We start from the raw sequence: 19,572 nt of genomic DNA, 5'->3' as shown, positions 1-19,572 counted from the left end.
TGGAGGCGTCCGGGGTGTCGAGGTGGAGCGGCAAGCAGGAGGTGGCCGGGGCGTGCGCCGGCGTGCGTCGGCCACGCGTCTGTGCCTACTGGCGCGAGGAGGAAGGCGACAGGGGGGGGAAGTGGAGATGGGCTGGGCCGTGCTGCTGGGCCAGGTGGGCTACCAGGTGAGCGCCAGGTAGTCCTTCTCTCTCCTTCCATTTCTGTTTTTATTTATCTATTTTGTTCTGTGTTGTTTTAGTTTAGTAAAATACTAAACCATTTTATAAAATCCTGAAAATAGTTATGTGGCTAGAGTTAAAATATACCAAACCACATAAAATGTTCCAGTAATTATTGGACATATATTATTTATATATCAAATATATATCCAATGCAAATAGCTATTTATTTAATTCAAAGGCCCAAAATAATTAACTCTGAGATAAAAATATTGTTTTGAGTTTTACCTCTTTGCAATATTTTCAGAGACTAAGAGGAACATTTTCTTGGACTTCTTTGAGGAGATTTTAATGTTGATCATTTTTAGAAGGTTTCTGAGGCTTTGAAAATTCCTCAATTCAAATTTCATTTGAATTAAAACTTGATGCTCACATGAGGTCTAGCCTAGTGCATAACAGGACCAGGGATGTGACAAAACTTTTGTCTTGAATCTTTCTGATCTGAACATTCATGCCACAATAAATAAAATTACATTGATAAATATGTTAGGTAGCATTCCACATCAAAAATTCTGTTTTTATCATTTACCTACTCGAGGACGAGGAGGAATTAAGCTTGGGGATGCTTGATACGTATCCAACGTATCTATAATGTTTTATTGTTCCATGCTATTATATTATCTATTTTGGATGTTTAATGGGCTTTAATATGCTCTTTTAAATTATTTCTTGGGACTAACCTATTAATCGGAGGCCGAGTGCCAGTTTCTGTTTTTTTTTTGCCTATTTTGGAGTTTTGCAGAAAAGGAATACCAAACGGAGTCTAAATGGAATGAAACCTTCGCGATGATATTTCTTGGACCGAAAGCAAACCAGAAGACTTGGAGTTGAAGTCAGGGACTCCACGAGGCGTCCACGAGGCAGGAGGGCGCGCCCAGGGGAGTAGGCGCGCCCCCACCCTCGTGGGCCCGTCGTAGCTGAACCGACGTAGTTCTTTCACCTATATATACTCTTATAACCTAAAAACATTAGGGGGAGCCACAAAACCACTTTTCCACCACCGCAACCTTCTGTACCCATGAGATCCCATCTTGGGGCTTTTTCCGGCGATCTGCCGGAGGGGGGATCGATCTAGGAGGGCTTCTACATCAACACCATTTCCTCTTCGATGAAGCATGAGTAGTTTACCACAGACCTTCTGGTCCATATTTATTAGCTAGATGGCTTCTTCTCTCCCTTTGATTCTCAATACAAAGTTCTCCTCGATGTTCTTGGAGATCTATTCAATGTAATACTCTTTTATGGTGTGTTTGTCGGGATCCGATGAACTGTAGATTTATGATTAAGATTATCTATGAATATTATTTGGTTCTTCTCTGAATTCTTATATGCATGATTTGATATCTTTGCAAGTCTCTTCGAATTATCGGTTTAGTTTGGCCTACTAGATTGATCTTTCTTGCCATGGGAGAAGTGCTTAGCTTTGGGTTCAATCTTGCGGTGTCCTTTCCCAGTGACAGTGGGGGCAGCAAGGCATGTATTGTACTGTTTCCATAAAGGATAAAAAGATGAGGTTTATATCATATTGCTTGAGTTTATCCCTCTACATCATGTCATCTTGCTTAATGCGTTACTCCGTTCTTATGAACTTAATACTCTAGATGCATGCTGGATAGCGGTCGATGAGTGGAGTAATAGTAGTAGATGTAGAATGGTTTCAGTCTACTTGACACAGACGTGATGCATATGTTCATGATCATTTCCTTAGATGTCATCATAATTATGCGCTTTTCTATCAATTGCTCGGCAGTAATTTCTTCACCCACCATAATACCACTACTAGGAAAAGGCCTACTAATGGCGCACCGGTTTTGACTACTAATGGGGCACTACCGGTGCGCCATTAGTATCACGCCACTAGTATTTTTTTACTAATGGCGCACCACGCAGTTGTCGGTGTACTAGAGTAGGGGTACCCTAGTATCCCGAACTTGTGCACGGGCAGTTGCAGCACCCCGCGGCAAGGCTTGCCGGGTGACCGCCAAGGTCCTCCGTGGTTCCTTTGGAGCCATTCAGGAACAAAGTATTCAAGCCAAGGAGGCAAGGCCCCGGCAAGAGGAGCTTGCTGGGAAGACCAACCTAGGCATAAGAACAAAGTATTCAAGCCAAGGAGACAAGGCCCCGGCAAGAGGAGCTTGCCGGGAAGGCCAACCAAGGCACCTCAAGGAACTTGCCGCGACACGCCACGCGTCCCGGCAAGGCCCAGTGAGTGACAAGCTTCTGGACGCGACAAGATAACGACCGCGGCAAGGCGCTTGCCGCGGCAGGCTACCACTCTGTACCTGCGCTCCAGCACATCCACCAACGTGTCGCCCTGAGGCCTTTCCAGGCGCGCGTGGCAGAAGGCTGTGCAGCCAGCGGTGCGCGATGGCAAGCGGCGCTGACAAGATTGCCATCGTGGCGAGCGGTGGCGTCCCTGACGGTCCCTTTTTGCACTGTTTGGGCGACGTAGACGGGCATTTAATGCCTTTGTCCCCTGCCGTCAGGGTTAGGTAGGATACACTGTGCAGGTAGCTGTACCAACCGCTATTCCTTTTCCATTTTTACCCTTGTCTATGTTGCCACCTGTCGGTGACCCCTTTAGCATATAAAAGGAGGCCCATGTGCAACATAGAGGAGGGGGTTCGGAAGGTTGGAAGCCAGAAAACACTCACGCTCGGTCTTGTTAGCAGCTAGAGTGTACTGTAGCACTCAGCGCTCCCGAGCAAGAACTCAATACACTCAGATGTGCAGCAGTAGGAGTATTATCTCTTCGGAGAGCTCCGAAGCTGGGTAAACTGCTCGTGTGCTTCGCCTCGATCTGCTCTTCGTGCGATCTCCGCCCCCCGCCGAACCAAAAGGGGCTCGGTCTGCCGGTCCCATAGGTGTTCGTGGATCAGTTTCCCCGACATCTTTGGCGCGCCAGGTAGGGGGCTTCGAGGTTGTGTGAACCTGATCCGGCGTTCACACGAGCTAGATCTTCATTTTCTTCATCGATATGCCACCGAAGAAGAAGACTTCGGCAGCAGCTATTCCGTCCACGTCGATCCCACCACCACCGGAGCAAACAGGTGGTGGGGTAGACGCCGGCGGAACAACGGACATCGACGAGGGAGCTCACGGTGATGCCAGGTCCAAGGGCAAGGCCGCGCAGACCTCGGCGTCCATACATGCACCACGCCCATCTCAGGAGGCGCAGGACCAATAGCGTCATGGTATTCGCAGTGCCATACATCTGTTGGACCAAGATTAAGCTGGTGGATCTCGGGGTGCTCGAGACCAGCATGCACGCTAACATGCTGGCATGAGCGAGGCACGGTCGCCTGGACGGGATACTGCTCCTTCTAACATAGTTAGAAGTCCGAGCATATCCCGCTCCTCGCACCATTCGCCACTGCCGCCCACCACTCCAGCAGAAGCTTTGGCGCGAGCTCAACTGCACCTGGATTACCCTCCAACAGCAGACAAGATTGATGAATGGAGGGCCACCATTCGGAGTCTTATTGGCTTCGCCAATGGCGACACTCCACGGCAGCCGAGTACATCGCTGCCACGGCAGGACCGCCAGGCGCGAGCCGATGGCGACGAAACCGGTGGGGGTGCAACCACCAAGCACTCTCCACCCCGAAGGCCAAGATTGCCCACTCGCCGGATCCACCTCGACAGCGACTCCACCGCTTCGTCAGATCCACGAGCTCGTCGCGATCAGCGCCAAGTTCTTCACGAACGACAGCAAGAAGACGCTCGAACTCGCATCGAGCGCCGAAGAGAAGCGCGGCGTCAATCAGACCAGCGCACTGGGCCCTCTGTCGACATGCATGCGCCAGGGGAACCAGGTGACTTGCCGTACGAGGTAGGTTGCCCTGCATTCACTCGTGAGCTACGCAGGTCCAGTGGCCCAGCACGAAGAATTTCAAGCCAGACGTGCCTGAGAAGTACGACGGCAAGTCGCATCTGTCGGAGTTCCTCGGCATCTACACCATCGCGGTGCAAGCTGCTGGGGGCGGGACGACAAGATCCTTGCCAACTACTTCCCGCTGGTACTCAAGCCCAATGTCAGATCCTGGCTCATGCACTTGCCGAACAACTCCATATCCTTTTGGGCAGACCTATGCCATCAGTTTGTTGGCGCTTTTACAGGCGGTCACAAGCCTCCTGGCCAAGAAAGCGGCCTTCATCTGCTCGCGCAGAAGGAAGGAGAGCCCCTGCGCAAGTACATTCAGAGATTCAGCTGCGTACAGCACAACATCCTAGATGTCCACCCTGCCGCGGTAATCAGCACGTTCCATCAGAACGTATGAAACCGCAGGATGCGGGAGGAGATGGCGATGTGCAAGATCAAAGACGTCAGTGAGCTATACGCCCTGGCCAACAAGTGTGCGCGTGCTGAGGAGGGGAGGAAACTCCTCGGAGAGAATACAGAAGCAGCAGGATCAGATAGTGAGGGGACCGCCCCGGCAAAGAAAAACCGGCGGCGGAATAACAGGAAGAAGAAAGGCAAAGATGTGCTAGTCGTTGAGCAGTCCGGCGACGGAGGCAGCGCCAAGAAAGCCAAAGCTGATAGCTCCGGCGGCAACAACTACCAGGCTGTGGCGGTCGCCGACAAGCAGGACGACACCAACAAGCAGTACTGCAAGATCCACCGCACCAAGGGCCATGACCTCCAAAGCTGCAAGAAGGTCGAGCAGCTTGTTGAGCAGTAAAAGGCTGAATACGAGCGACGCGACAAGGAGAAGGCCCAGGAAGGTGCTGGAGGAGCTGGCAAGAAACGCCCCGGCCGAGGAGGACGCCGCGGCAAGGCCAAGCAGCAGCAAGGAGATAGACCTCCCCGCGGCCGCGACAAGGATGAAGATGACGACGACGATGAAGATATGGATGATGACGAGACCGATGAGCTGGAGTTCCAGAAAGCTACAGAGGTCCTGTGCGTTGACGGTGGTGCTTCTCTGCATGCTTCCCACCGCCAGCTTAAGCAGTGGATGCGGGAAGTCAATGCAGCAGAACCACCCGTCGAGTCACGCAAGCCTCTGAAATGGTCCAGCACGCCTATCATCTTTGATATTGAGGACCACCCTGATCGCATAACTGCGGTCGGGTGCTTGCCGATGTTGGTTTCACAAACTATCTGCAACCTCAAGGTCACTAAGATGCTAGTTGACGGTGGGGCCGGCATAAACCTGATCTCCTCCGCGGTACTCCAGAAACTCCAGATCCCTGATAACGAGCTCGAAGAGACCGGCACATTCCAAGGAATCAATCCGGGAAGGAGCAAGCCGAAGGGAAAGATCACGTTGCCGGTGACATTTGGCAGCGAGTTGAACTTCAGGACTGAGAGGGTCACTTTTGACGTTGCTGACTTTCCATTGCCTTACAATGGGATACTCGGCCGTCCAGCACTCGCAAAATTCATGGCAGCCTCTCACTATGCATACAACATACTGAAGATGCCAGGCCCGATAAGTGTCATCTATGTCCCTGGCGACAAGAAGGATGCTCTTATCTGCGCCGACAAGATCTACCGGGAAGCAGTAGCCGCAACAGATCGCAAGTCACTTGCCATTGAAGCTCCCGGGGCGAAGAAGAAGACCAAGTCCGGCAAGAGTTCTGATGCCCACTCCGGCAAGCGCACCTCTTCGGAGTGCTGCGCTACCGTCGAGGACGCACCATCGAGCTCCACCGGCAAGTATAAGAAGACAATGGCAGCTCCATCAGAGACCAAGAAGGTGTCCGCCAAGGAGGATGGCACTGGTGGTACCTTCACCATTAGTTCCACTCTCAACCCTAAATAGGAAAGTGCGCTCGTTGCTTTCCTGCGGGCGAATGTCGACGTATTTGCGTGGCAACCGTCTGACATCCCCGGTGTTCCCAGGAAAGTAATCGAGCACCATCTTGCCGTCTGTCCTCATGCGCGGCCCGTCAAGCAGAAAGTCAGGAAGCAAGCAGTGGAGCACCAAGAATTCATCGCAGAAGAAATCAAGAAATTGGAAGCAGCAGGCCTTGTCAGAGGAGTGCTCCATCCTACGTGGTTGGCCAACCCTGTAGTCGTGCGCAAGGCGAACGGGAAATGGAGGCTTTGTATCGACTTTACCGATGTCAATAAAGCTTGTCCCAAAGACCCATTTCCCTTGCCACGCATCGACCAAATTGTTGACTCCACGGCCGGATGTGATTTGCTTTCATTTCTTGATGCATACTCAGGATACCATCAGATCTTCATGGCAGAAGAGGATGAGGAGAAGACCGCATTCATCACCCCATGTGGCACATACTGTTTTGTACGGATGCCTTTTGGTTTAAACAATGCTGGTTCAACATTTGCAAGGGTAGTCCATTACGCTTTTGAGCCGCAAATGCACAGAAATGTGGAAGCCTACATGGATGATATAGTGGTCAAGAGCAAGGACAAGGCGACTCTGATTCAAGATTTAGACGAAACCTTTGCAAATCTGCGCAAGATCAACCTCAAGCTTAACCCCAGGAAATGTGTGTTTGGAGTCCCCTCCGGCAAGCTTCTCGGGTTCTTCCTGTCACAGCGGGGAATTGAAGCCAATCCCGACAAGATCAAGGCCATTGAGCAGATAGAAGCACCAAAGCGCGTCAAGGATGTACGAAGACTTGCCGGTTGCGTAGCTGCTCTCAGCAGGTTTATCTCTAGGTCCGCTGAGCGCGCCCTGCCATTTTTCAAAATATTGAAAAAGGCAGGTCCAATGAAATGGACTCTGGAAGCGGAGGCTGCGCTGCAGGACTTAATGAGATACCTGTCCTCCACTCCAACACTTGTCGCGCCTAGACCACAAGAGAAGTTGCTGCTATATATAGCGGCAACCAATCAAGTGGTTAGTGCTGCGTTAGTGGCAGAGAGGGAGGCGGATGATGAGCCAGCAACCACGGCAGATGCATCCAGCAACAAGCAGGGGACTTCATCGGCATGCTCTGGTCTCGACAAAGATGGATCTGTGCAGACGCATGAGAAGATGCAGAAAAGAATGGTGCAGCGCCCAGTTTACTTTGTCAGTTCCCTTCTGCAGGGGGCTAGGTCAAGGTACTCCGGTGTGCAGAAATTGCTTTTCGGCCTTCTCATGGCCTCGAGAAAGTTGCGCCATTACTTTCAAGCACATGAGATCACAGTCGTCACTCGTTTTCGGCTGAAGAGGATACTGCAAAATCCAGAAGCAACATGCAGGATTGTCGAGTGGGCACTGGAACTATCAAGCTTTGGCCTAAAGTTTGAGAGCACTTCAACTATCCAAAGCAGAGCATTGGCAGAGTTCATAGCAGAATGGACGCCAACACAAGATGAAGAAATTCCGGAGACAAGCATCCCCGTCAAGGAAGCAAGCAAAGAGTGGTTGATGTACTTTGATGGTGCCTTATCGCTGCAAGGCGCCGGTGCGGGCGTGCTACTTGTCGCACCCACCGGAGAGCACCTCAAGTACGTAGTCCAGATGCACTTTCCCAAGGAGCAAGCAACAAACAATACCACAGAGTATGAAGGATTGCTTGCCGGTCTCAGGATCGCAGCAGACCTTGGGATCAAGAAGCTCATTGTCAGGTGTGACTCATAGCTTGTCGTCCGCCAAGTGAACAAGAATTATCAGAGTCCATTGATGGAAGCTTAGGTCGATGATGTGAGAAAGCTAGAAGAGCACTTTGACGGCCTACAGATGGAACATGTTCCAAGAGCTCAGAACGACATTGCCGATGGCCTATCAAAGTGCGCCGCACTTAAGTTACGTGTGGAACCAGGGATCTTTGTGCTCAAGCTAACTCAACCGTCTGTAACACCGTCAACTGGACAGAGCAAGAAGAGGAAGTTGATTTCTGGCGACTATTTTCCGGCAGAGCTCCCCGAAGCCGCCGCCAAGAAGGTCCCCAAGATCAACGCCAAGGGTGCTGAGGAGCAGTCCGCTCCGGCAAGCCTTAGGGTTTGTTTCGTTGAAGCAGACGCTTCCGACAAGTTTTGCTCCGTTAAGCTTGCCGGGGAACATCAAGCTCCGGCTAAGCCGCAGGTTCTCTCTGTAGAAGCGGATGTTCCCACAGTAGCAGATGCGCCTTTAGTCCTTGTTGTCGAGCCGCAAGCTCCAGCATGGGCACAGCAGATTGTCCATTTCCTTCAGACAGGAGAACTTCCCGAAGAGCAAGAAGAAGCGGAAAGAGTAGCCCGGCAGTCAAGTATGTACCAGTTTGTCGACAATGCACTGTACAGAAGAAGACTCAACAGCGTGAAATTGAAGTGTATTCACCGGGAAGACGGACAAAAGCTGTTGGCGGAGATACATGGAGGCATATGTGGTCACCACATTGGTGCAAGAGCACTTGCCGGAAAAGCGTTCCGGCAAGGTTTCTTTTGGCCGACAGCCCTCCAGGATGCAAGTGCACAAGTAACCAAGTGTGAAGCGTGCCAGTTCCATTCCAAACAGATACATCAGCCAGCTCAAGCTCTCCAGACGATCCCTTTATCCTGGCCATTTTTGGTCTGGGGGCTCGACATCCTCGGCCCCTTTCCCCGAGCAGTAGGGGTCTTTGAGTACTTGTACGTTGCAATCGACAAGTTCACAAAGTGGCCGGAAGTGGAAGCAGTGAGGAAGGTGACAGCACAGTCAGCAGTCAAGTTCTTCAGGTCGATTGTTTGCCGCTTCGGGATCCCTAACAGGATCATCACCGACAACGGCACACAATTTACGAGCCGCACATTCATGCAGTACATCCAAGATCTTGGCCCCAAGGTCTGCCTCGCTTCTGTTGCTCATCCGAGAAGAAACGGTCAAGCGGAGAGAGCAAATGCTGAAGTGCTGCGCGGACTCAAGACCACAACTTTCGACAGGCTGCGCAAGTGCGGAACTGGATTGAGGAGCTGCCGGTGGTTCTTTGGATGGTCAGAACGACGCCAAATCGAGCCACTGGTCAGACACCTTTCGCTCTAGTTTATGGAGCAGAGGCAGTTCTCCCCATGGAACTCGTATACGGGTCACCTCGAGTGCTCGCTTATGATGAGCTTGAGCAAGAACAGCTGCGACAAGATGACGCGATGCTCCTTGAGGAGGACCGTCTTCAGGCTGTTGTACGAGCTGCTCGATACCAGCAAGCTTTGCGCTGCTACCATAGCCGCAAAGTTAACGCCAGAAGTCTCGAGGAAGGCGACCTTGTTCTTTGGCGCGTTCAGTCCGCCAAGAATTCCAACAAGTTGACGCCGAAGTGGGAAGGCCCTTACCGGGTGAAACGAGTCACTAGGCCTGGCACTATCCGCCTTGAGACCGAAGATGGCATTCCGGTGAGCAACTCCTGGAACATTGAGCATCTTCATAAGTTTTACCCGTAAGGCGCGGTTGCCGGAACCTGTTCCGGCAACCACCTTTTGTACAAGTCTTGTCGATGTTGCATGTAATCCTTTGTACAAAGCCGGGCGCAGATCCCGTGCATAAGTAAAGCTCATGTGCTCCGCACACATTGTCAATTTCATGCTTTCCACTTTTCTTTGCATGCATGTATCTGACACTTTGTGCACGCCTACCACCGGTAAGCAATAACGAGTCGTAAGGCTCTGTATCATCATTTTCTCTTCTTTCTCTTTCTCAAAGGAAGGAAGGTTCCCTCGCCCACAAGTTTGCCGGGGGGAAGGAGAAGATAATGGTGTGGAATAGGCGTCATTTAAGGAAGTTTCGCCTTACCGGAAAGCAAAGGACAGAAAATCTAAGTTGCCAAAGTTTGAGCAAACAGTTTTACTTTTTAAGTTATCTTCCTCGAACGACCCTGATTTGTATGGAAAACCAATGCGCGGAGGAACCAACTCGTAGCAAGTTGCGCCATTACTTTGTTTCGAGTCCGCTCAACAACTTAAGTGAGCTACGACTAGTTGCGACAAGGTTTCTTGTCGGTAATGGCACCGCCAGCAGGCTGCTGACGTCCCGCACTCAGCGCTCGCGGCTAAGGTGCCTGCGCCGACAAGTTCCCTAAAAGCGTAGGGCAAAAACATACAAAGGAAGGAATCGAGTAAAGGAAATAACATAGCAATTGCCACCCAAAATAGAGTCATATTACAAGATAGCTTGTCGCAGCTCTAACAGATTGTTCTCATAACATGACCAGCAGCGACAAGGAAAGAGAAAACGGGCGGCCTAATCTACGCGATCGCCCTCAACCCTCTTGATCCCGCTCACCTTGTCCACAATGGGTGCGACAAGGGCCTTGAGTGCTTCCAGATCGGCATCCGGCGGCAGGGACCTGAGGACGTTGGTGAGGTTGAGGCCTGGGTTGCGGAAGGCCACCTTCACCAGCACCTTTTGGAGAGCTCCCGCACAGATCTTGTGCGACTCGTCAGCTAGCTACTTTGGGATCTTTTCCCGGAGTCGCTGGAGGGCCGTCGCCACGCCTTCGAAGAACAAGCTGAGCTTGGCGCTGGGTTGGAGGTGCTCATCAGAGGAGTACCCGAAATCCACCATCCCCAGCTGCGCTAGCTCCCTGTCGATGGCCGCGGCAGCATCCACAAGACCCTCGGTCCAATGCTCCACGGTCTCCCTAAAAGTGTTCTGGGCGGCAGCAGCATTCGCCAGCAGCGCCTGGTCGGCCTTGATCTTCTCCGACAAGGCCACTTCCCGCTCCCTGACGCCGTCTAGCGTCTGAGTCAAAGTGGCCAGCTTCAACTCAAGATCTGCATTGGAGTCCTTGGCGGCGCTAAGTTCCTTGCTCCTCTCAGCAAGACGACCTTGCAGCTCGCCATGAGCGGCGGCGTCCTTCTCGCGCTCACGCTTGAGCCCAGCAAGCTCCTCGCCGCTCGCCTTGAGATCGGCCTCCAGCTGCGCCATCTTCGTCTCCAGCTCCTTCTTGGCGGCCTCGGCAGCTGCGGCAGCATCCTTTGCCTCCTTGAGAGCCCCGCCAAACGTTTGCTCGCGCACGGCAAGCTCCTCCTCGTGGCTGTCAAGGTTGACCTTGCGCTGCGCCAACTCGCCTTCTTGCGCGGATAGCTTCTCGGCAACAAGCCGCTATTGCTCTTCAATTTCAGCCTTCTCGAGGAGGAAGGCTTTCTGCTCCTCGTTGACTCGTTCCCGCTCCTCTGCCAGGGCCCGAAGAGCTTCCTTCCTGAAACCCCGGAGCTCCTCCGCGTGCTTCTCGATGTCCACTCCCGCCTTCGCGACAAGTGCTTCTCGAGATACCAGCTTGGCTTGTCGAGCGCGGTAGAGCGACAACAGCTTCCGCAGCAGCCGCTCCTCCTCAGGCTCGTCGCTGCTGTTGCTTGGCGCGTTGACCAGCGTCAGCTCGGCGGAGGCAAGCACCTCTCCATCCAATATCTCTCCTTCAACCGGCGCCCTAGAGCTTGACGCCCAGGGGAGCTTGATGAAGATGTCGTCGCCGGCCTTCAAGTAGGCGCCGGGCTGGGGCTCTTTAGAGCCTGGCGCTGCAGCAGCGGCGGAGGGATCGGCGGTCGGCGTAGCGCATGGCGCTCCTGCGGCCTCGGGGCCGTCAGTGCGATCGCCGGATCCCTCGCCAGCTTCTGCGGCGGCAGCCTTGGTGGCTTCTTCGCCGGCGGGATCATCGGCGCCGGCTTCTCCTTCGGTCACAACGGTGTCGTCGGTACTACCGCGCGCGTTTTCCTCGCCAGCGACCTCGGTTTCAATCGGCTCCGTGGCAGATGGATCTGACGAACGGAAAAAGGGAGAGAAGTCAAGCAAACATCCAAAAAGAAAACCAGAAGAAGAAGAACCCAAGGGAAGTTTTCAAGCAAGAGGATTACCTGTACTAGGGCCTGCAGTTGCGGTCTCAGCCACCGGAGGGTCGCTGGCGCTGTCCCTTGCCGGAGAACTGTCCCTTGCCGGAGAATTCTCCCTTGCCGGAGAACGCTCCCTTGCCGGAGAATTCTCCTTTGCCGGAGGACGCTCCCTTGCCGGGGAATCCTCCCTTGGCGGAGTAGTTGAAGCAGATGGCATCTCGGGAGCGGCTTCCAGGCACTCTTGGTGAAGCTGCTCTGCTCCTACACAAACCAACATCAGATATCAGCAAAGAAAAAGAACCCATGCGCGCCGAACAGCAGGAAGTAAACCATATACTTATGCTGCGGGCTGCGCTGGGGGGCTGCTTTGGGGAATAGTTGCCAGGTCCGGCAAGGTGGTCTCGGACGCACCCCCGGCTGTCGCAGTGGGTTCGTCCTCGATGACAATCACCGGGACCTTGGCTCTCTTCGCCGCTCTCTGGGCCAGCATCCTGAAAAGGAATGGGTTCAGAATGAACCAAGTCAGATACAAGACAAAGCAACAAAATTGAAAAACTACAAGTACGACGAAGAATCTTACTCTTCTTCTTCCTCGTCGGAGCTGAGCGCGGAGAGATCGAAGTCCGGCTCGCCTCCAGTACGACAAGGCGGAGGCGTAGCTTCCCTTGTCCGCTTGGCAGGAGCAGTAGCGGTGGACCGGGAAGACCCCGCTCCAGTTGCCGCAACAGCGTGAGACGCTCCCGCGGCAACACTGCTTGCCGCGGTAGAGCGTGTCGCGCGACACGGAGGCTGTTGACTCGTCTGCCGCTCCGCTACGTCCCTGGCCCTGCGGAGACGCCTTCTTGGTCGAGCTGGGGGCTCCGCTTGCGATGAGCTGCCTGAAGGTTCGAGCCCGACAAGCTCTCCCTCACCGGGCTCGCTCGACTCAGCTTCAGGACTGACAAGCTCTTCCTCGCCGGCAAGCTCCTCTCGCTCGGCAAGGCTTGCCGCCTCTGCTGCCTCTGCCTCCTCCACGGTGAATCCAAACTCGCCCACGGCAGCTGCTGCCGCCGCCTCTTCCAGCCTGGTAGCGATGCGCTGCATCTCCGCATTAGTGGTGTCGCGGGTGAGTCTCTTTTGTTCATCGGGGCGGACCGCCACTTCTACCAAGCCGTCGAAGAACTCCTGCACGACGTCGTCTGCAGGCTCTTGCCAAGTTGGGACAATCCCATGTGAATCGCACAATGGCATCATTGCACGGATGCGGTCGAGCGAGGAATTGTTGCACAGCGGAACCACGCCCCTCGGCAACATGAAGGCTTCTGGATGTTGAGGATCGCGCTTGAACAGCTCCAGGATCATCGCGTCCAGTTCCAAGACGGTGAAGTTGAAGTTGAGGCCCGGGTGCAGCCTCATGATATCCGCCGCGTTTTGGAACTCCCAGGCGGGTCTCCTCCTCTCCTGCAGGGGGGCGATGCGGCGGTGAAGGAAATCTGCGCCAACGGCGCCTACGGTGAGCCCGGCAAGCCTAAGGCGTAGGATCCGGGTGACGGCAATCCTCAGCCTATCATCTTCCGGGGCCACGTTGCTCCAATCATTGCCGCGTGCTATTTGGGCTTGGCGCTGGGCGGTAAATGGCTGCGGGTTCTCCTCGACAATCCAGCACCATTCTGCTCTCCATTCCAACCACTTGCTGCGGAGCTCTCCCTCCAGATAAGCTTCCTTCTTGCCGGTCCTCGAGATCTAGGCGATTCCGCCGGATAAGGGCTCTCCTCTCTCTACTCGGGGCATAAAGAAGTGGCGGAAAAGAGCTACGTTGGGATAGACTCTGACAAAGTTCTCGCAGAGATGTGCGAAAACTGCCATGGTCAGGACAGCATTGGGGGTGAAGTCAAGGAGGCGGAACCCGTAGGTGTTCATGATGTCGCAGAAAAATTCAGAAAAAGGCGGGCAGAGCCCGCAGTAGAAGAATAGCGCGAAGAAGGGGTATCCATTCGGAGCCAGTTCCGAAGCGGCAGCGGGGAGTACCTTCGTGCGCAGATGCGCTCGCGTCTCCGTCGACCAGAAGAGGTAGTAGTACTCCGTCAGCTCCTTCGCGTCGAGCTGAGGGGGGAAGATTGCCCGCTCCTTCTGCAGCGCCGCGAGCCGCTGCGCCTCGGCCGGCTTCACGACCTTCCCCTTGTCGGCTTTCGGAGCCATGGCGGAGGTGGTGGGGGAGATCGACGGCGTTGGTGATGCTGGTGGCGACGGGGGGCGGAGCGCTGCTCTCTCTCAGCTTTGGGAAGGAGGGCGGAGCGGCGGAGATTTTTGAGATTGGAGTAGCAACCGGCGAGATGGGCGAACTGCCCCTGTTTCCCCTGCTTATAAAGGGGAAGGGGGCGGGCGTTCCGTCTTTCCGAATAAAGAAACCACCCACGATCTCTCCCACGACGCCGCATTCAACGCGTGCCGTTCGGGGAGGGCGCGGTGGATACGGAGCAAGCTACGGCGTAACCTAGGCCGCGCGTGCCCGTGCCCTGTTTTGGGCCTGGCCCAACAGCGCTCGGCACCGTGTGTGGCCCAGGCCCGGGGGCTCCTGTCGGTGTACTAGAGTAGGGGTACCCTAGTATCCCGAACTTGTGCACGGGCAGTTGCAGCACCCCGCGGCAAGGCTTGCCGGGTGACCGCCAAGGTCCTCTGTGGTTCCTTTGGAGCCATTCAGGAACAAAGTATTCAAGCCAAGGAGGCAAGGCCCCGGCAAGAGGAGCTTGCCGGGAAGGCCAACCTAGGCATAAGAACAAAGTATTCAAGCCAAGGAGACAAGGCCCCGGCAAGAGGAGCTTGCCGGGAAGGCCAACCAAGGCATCTCAAGGAACTTGCCGCGACACGCCACGCGTCCCGGCAAGGCCCGGTGAGCGACAAGCTTCCGGACGCGACAAGATAACGACCGCGGCAAGGCGCTTGCTGCGGCAGGCTACCACTCTGTACCTGCGCTCCAGCACATCCACCAACGTGTCGCCCTGAGGCCTTTCCAGGCGCGCGTGGCAGAAGGCTGTGCAGCCAGCGGTGCGCGGTGGCAAGCGGTTCTGACAAGATTGCCATCGTGGCGAGCGGTGGCATCCCTGACGGTCCCTTTTTGCACTGTTTGGGCGACATAGACGGGCATTTAATGCCTTTGTCCCCTGCCATCAGGGTTAGGTAGGATACACTGTACAGGTAGCTGTACCAACTGTTATTCCTTTTCCATTTTTACCCTTGTCTACGTTGCCACCTGTCGGTGACCCCTTTAGCATATAAAAGGAGGCCCATGTGCAATGTAGAGGAGGGGGTTCGGAAGGTTGGAAGCCAGAAAACACTCATGCTCGGTCTTGTTAGCAGCTAGAGTGTACTGTAGCACTCAGCGCTCCCGAGCAAGAACTCAATACACTCAGACGTGCAGCAGTAGGAGTATTATCTCTCCGGAGAGCTCCGAAGCTGGGTAAACTGCTTGTGTGCTTCGCCTCGATCTGCTCTTCGTGCGATCTCTGCCCCCCGCCGAACCAAAAGGGGCTCGGCCTGCCGGTCCCATAGGTGTTCGTGGATCAGTTTCCTCGACAGCAGTGCGCCATTAGTTTTGCCCACAGTGCGCCACTAGAGTCTGTTATACTAATGGCGCACCACATGGTAGTGCGCCATTAGTAACAATTTTTTTAATTTTTTTTCTTAATCTCAGGTCACTATTTCACATATGAGATATCCAACACATATATATACAACAAGCATCACTAAAACAATCATAGCCAACACACAAGTTCCATCATATATACATACATAGCCAACACATAGTTCCATCGTCACATATTACAAAAGTTTCACATTGTTCATCCAACACCGTTATCCATCAATTCACAAAAGTTTCACATTGATACAAAATAAAAACACAAATGGAAAAGAAGCACTCCATCCATGCAAGCTTCCATGAATTAAATCAAATTTGCAAAATGATAAACAAGAAGTTAGAAGAAGAAGAAGAAGAAGACTGGAAGAATACTAGAAGAAGAAGAACACTAGAAGAAGAATAAGAAGAATTTTCGAAAAGAAGAAGAATAAGAAGAAGACTATAAGCTTATTATGTAAACTTGATCAATTTGTGCTAACATAAGTAATTTTGGAGCTAACCTGTAGGAAACTAAGCATATAAGCTCTAAGTTAGCATATTAGAGCCAACTTAGGTAAAATGAAGCTAACCTATGTCATTTTGGAAAAGAAGAAGAATAAGAAAAAGACTATAAGCTTATTATATAAACTTGATCATTTTGTGCTAACATAAGTTATTTTGGAGCCAACCTATAGGAAACTAAGCATATAAGCTCTAAGTTAGCATATTAGAGCCAACTTAGGTAAAATGAAGCTAACCTATAGGAAACTAAGCATATTAGAGATAACATAGGTAACTAAGTATATATATATCATTTTGGAGATCTGACATACCTGACAAAGTTCAGTTCTCATGCATTGTTCTTCTCCTTCTCCTTCCTCAGCCTGATGCGCCAAGAGCGGCGAGGCGGTGAAGGCAGTGGAGGCAGTGGGATGTAGTCTTCAACCACAATTGGCGTGGTCATGTCACCCAGCTGTGGGATCGCCGGCGCCACCACCGGCGCGTGGTCATTGTCAGGCACCACCACCATCGGGAGGCCACCTTCAGGCACGACCATTGCTAGGTCATCCTCAGCCACCTCCATCTCTTGCCCATGGTCAGCCACCACAATCTCTTGCCCATGGTCAGTCACCACCATCTCTTGCCCTTGGTCAGCTACCACCAACGCTAGGTCATCCTTAGCCTGATGCACATCATCATCCTGCAGCTCCTCATCCACACTCTGCTCCTCTTCTCCCGCACTCCAGTCCGGATCATCCTTCTTATTGTCTATGCTGCTGCCAGAATCGCTGCTGCTTTCGCTACAGCCAGAATCGCTGCTGCTTTCACTACAGCTATAGTCGCTGCTGCTTTGGCTGTAGCCAGTGTCGATGCTACTGCTCCCATTACCTGTCCAAATGCAACAATGACCGTTAACAATCGATGTGAGACAAAACCAAATGTAGAGTAATAAGAAGAGACAGAACGTATCGGCATCATCATCGTCAGCATAGCGCATGCGACACATAGTCGCGTTGAACACCTTCACGATGAGCATGGTGGCGTCGTCGTCGTACCTGAAGAGAAGGAAGTACCCCAGCCGCAGGTCGTAGGCACGGTAGAACTTCTCCCACCCACGAGACAAGTACATGTGGCCCTCCTTGATCACCAACTCCACATCCCACTACCTGCAAAACCCGCTGCCGGCCTGTCGCAGCTTCACATTATTTGGCGGATCTTCACCCATCAGCATGTTCATAAAACTGTCAGGCAGCCTCTGCAGTTTGGGACAATGAGTGATGTAGCAAACAACAGATATCATAATGAGATGGGTGAAGGGGAGATCTCTCGTTTTATATACATGCGTCATGGATGATACTGAACTCTCAAGTATGATACTGAAGAACTCGGAAGCATCCAACTCGTACTGCGGTGTCGCAGAGCGGCGGTGGCTGCTTCCCGCCATCTCTGATAAGCATGTCAAGAACAGATTCACATGTCTAGCTGTTAGCCATTACAAACTTAAATTTATCTATTTCTATATCTCACAAACTATCATAAATGAATAATAGTATCATTCAGGGGTTTCTATCAGCAGCAGCAGATTTTTCTCATGCATTAAATTGGGCAGGAATTTCTGAAGCTGGATAACACTAGGTTCCAGACAACAAACAAGACTCTGACATCTAAATTCCGAAGGGGGAAAGCGAAAGAGTGAGACTGAAATGATGTTTACCTTGTGGTTAGATTTTGGAAGGGGGGAGAATTCACAAGTCAAGGCATGTGCAGCATATCTCATCATTTTGTCTTAACTAGTACAGTATCTGCCGTGATGGTCATGGCACTTGAATCCCCAGGTCATCACACTCTCTAAAACAGCCGCATCCATTGATCAAGTAAAAAACAGTACAATACGGTTTTAGTATAAGCAGACAATAGTTAGATGAATGGAAAACATTGCGCCTATATAAGTAACAACAAACAAATGAAAGCACAGAATAACACAAGCAAATGTTTCTGTACTACTATTTACTACATTTCTCATGCTGACAAGCCTACATTTTTATTTAATAGTTAGAGTCGTTGCGGCCTCTGTACTGTACCACACCATCATGAGATGAGAGAGACCGACCTCTGTGCGGTCAACAAACTGAAACCAACCAAACTGCAATGCTACACATACATGCAAGGACCATGGGAATGCATACAACTCTACCATATATATATATATATATATATATATATATATATATATATATATATATGTAGGTGACTGGCTGGGAAACCGAATCAACCTTCACAAACACCTCCTGGTCAACAGAAAGACATGTTGTACCACCACAAGAGTACCACCTCCCTCTTTCTTTCTTTCCTTCATTCTTGTTAAATTAATTTTACTCCAGCATCTACTAACCTCCTCCAACTTTACTACTACTACATCCCTCTCAAAATGCATCCCTCCTCCAACTTTACTACTACTACTACTACATCATCAAATGGATGGATGCAGCCGCCAGCGCCAGTGCCAAGAAAGCTACTACTAGTATAGCCGGAGGCGGCCGGGGCAAGGGCAAGGCGGCCAAGAAGGTCTTCTCCCTCATCGGCCAGAAGTTCGAAACCCCAGAGGAGGTACTCTACTAATTCCCTATCAAATTCTTTCATCATACTCCTACTTGTATCTCATCTCATCTGCACAAGAAAATTCTCTACTGATTTGATTTCACTCGCAGAGGGAGCCCCTGAGGATCTTGTATGAATCACTCTCCAACCAGATCCCATCCAGCGACATGGCCGAATTCTGGTACCCACCCCACCCCACCTCTGCTCTGCTCTGCTCTCATCCACATATTAATCGCCTGTTACTATACTAGTGCTTGCTTGCTTGTCCACATGTTAAGTTAAGGCTGTAATCCCCACCCAGTTACTAGGACTAGTCTGATCGATCCATCCATTGATTTCTCTGAATGTCACTCAAATCCTTAGCTAGCCAGCTAGTTTCCCTCCCTGCACACATCTACCTACCTAATAACACTACTAGTAGTATTCACAAACAACTTCACTCTCAAAATCTGAATTACCCCTCCCTCATTCACACACACACTTGAAAATGTATCCTCTTCCAAATTTACTACTAGTATTATACTGCTACAGACTTCTCTGTACCACTACTCCACCAATATTTTACTACAGCAACAACAGTCAGACCTTACCTCAAGGGGTTACACAGAGAGCAGCAGCAATGGCATACAGAGCATGATGAAAAATGAAATACTAGCACGGCGTCTAGTAAATTCGAGAGGGATTTGGCCTAAATTCGAGAGGGATTTGACCTAATTTGACCTAAATTCGAGAGGGATTTGACCTAAATTAAACCTAGCAAAAGAGAGAAGAAGAGGGCATGGCCGGGAGGAAGGAGAGGAGGAAGAGTGGAGAAGAGAGGCAGAGTGAGGAGGGTTACCTGACCACGATGAGGTCGTGGCTGGAGCGGAGACGACGGAGGACGGAGACGGCGAGCTTGGGGGCGGCGCGGGCACAGGGGCGGCGGCGAGCCTGGCTCCGGGGGCGGCGCGGGCGCAGGGGCCGACGGGCAGGTGG

This window comes from Triticum aestivum, chromosome 7B (genome assembly GCF_018294505.1).
Source record: "Triticum aestivum cultivar Chinese Spring chromosome 7B, IWGSC CS RefSeq v2.1, whole genome shotgun sequence".
Lineage (NCBI taxonomy): Eukaryota > Viridiplantae > Streptophyta > Magnoliopsida > Poales > Poaceae > Triticum > Triticum aestivum.
The sequence above is the reverse complement of the archived record's forward strand: the minus strand, read 5'-3'. Positions refer to the sequence as shown.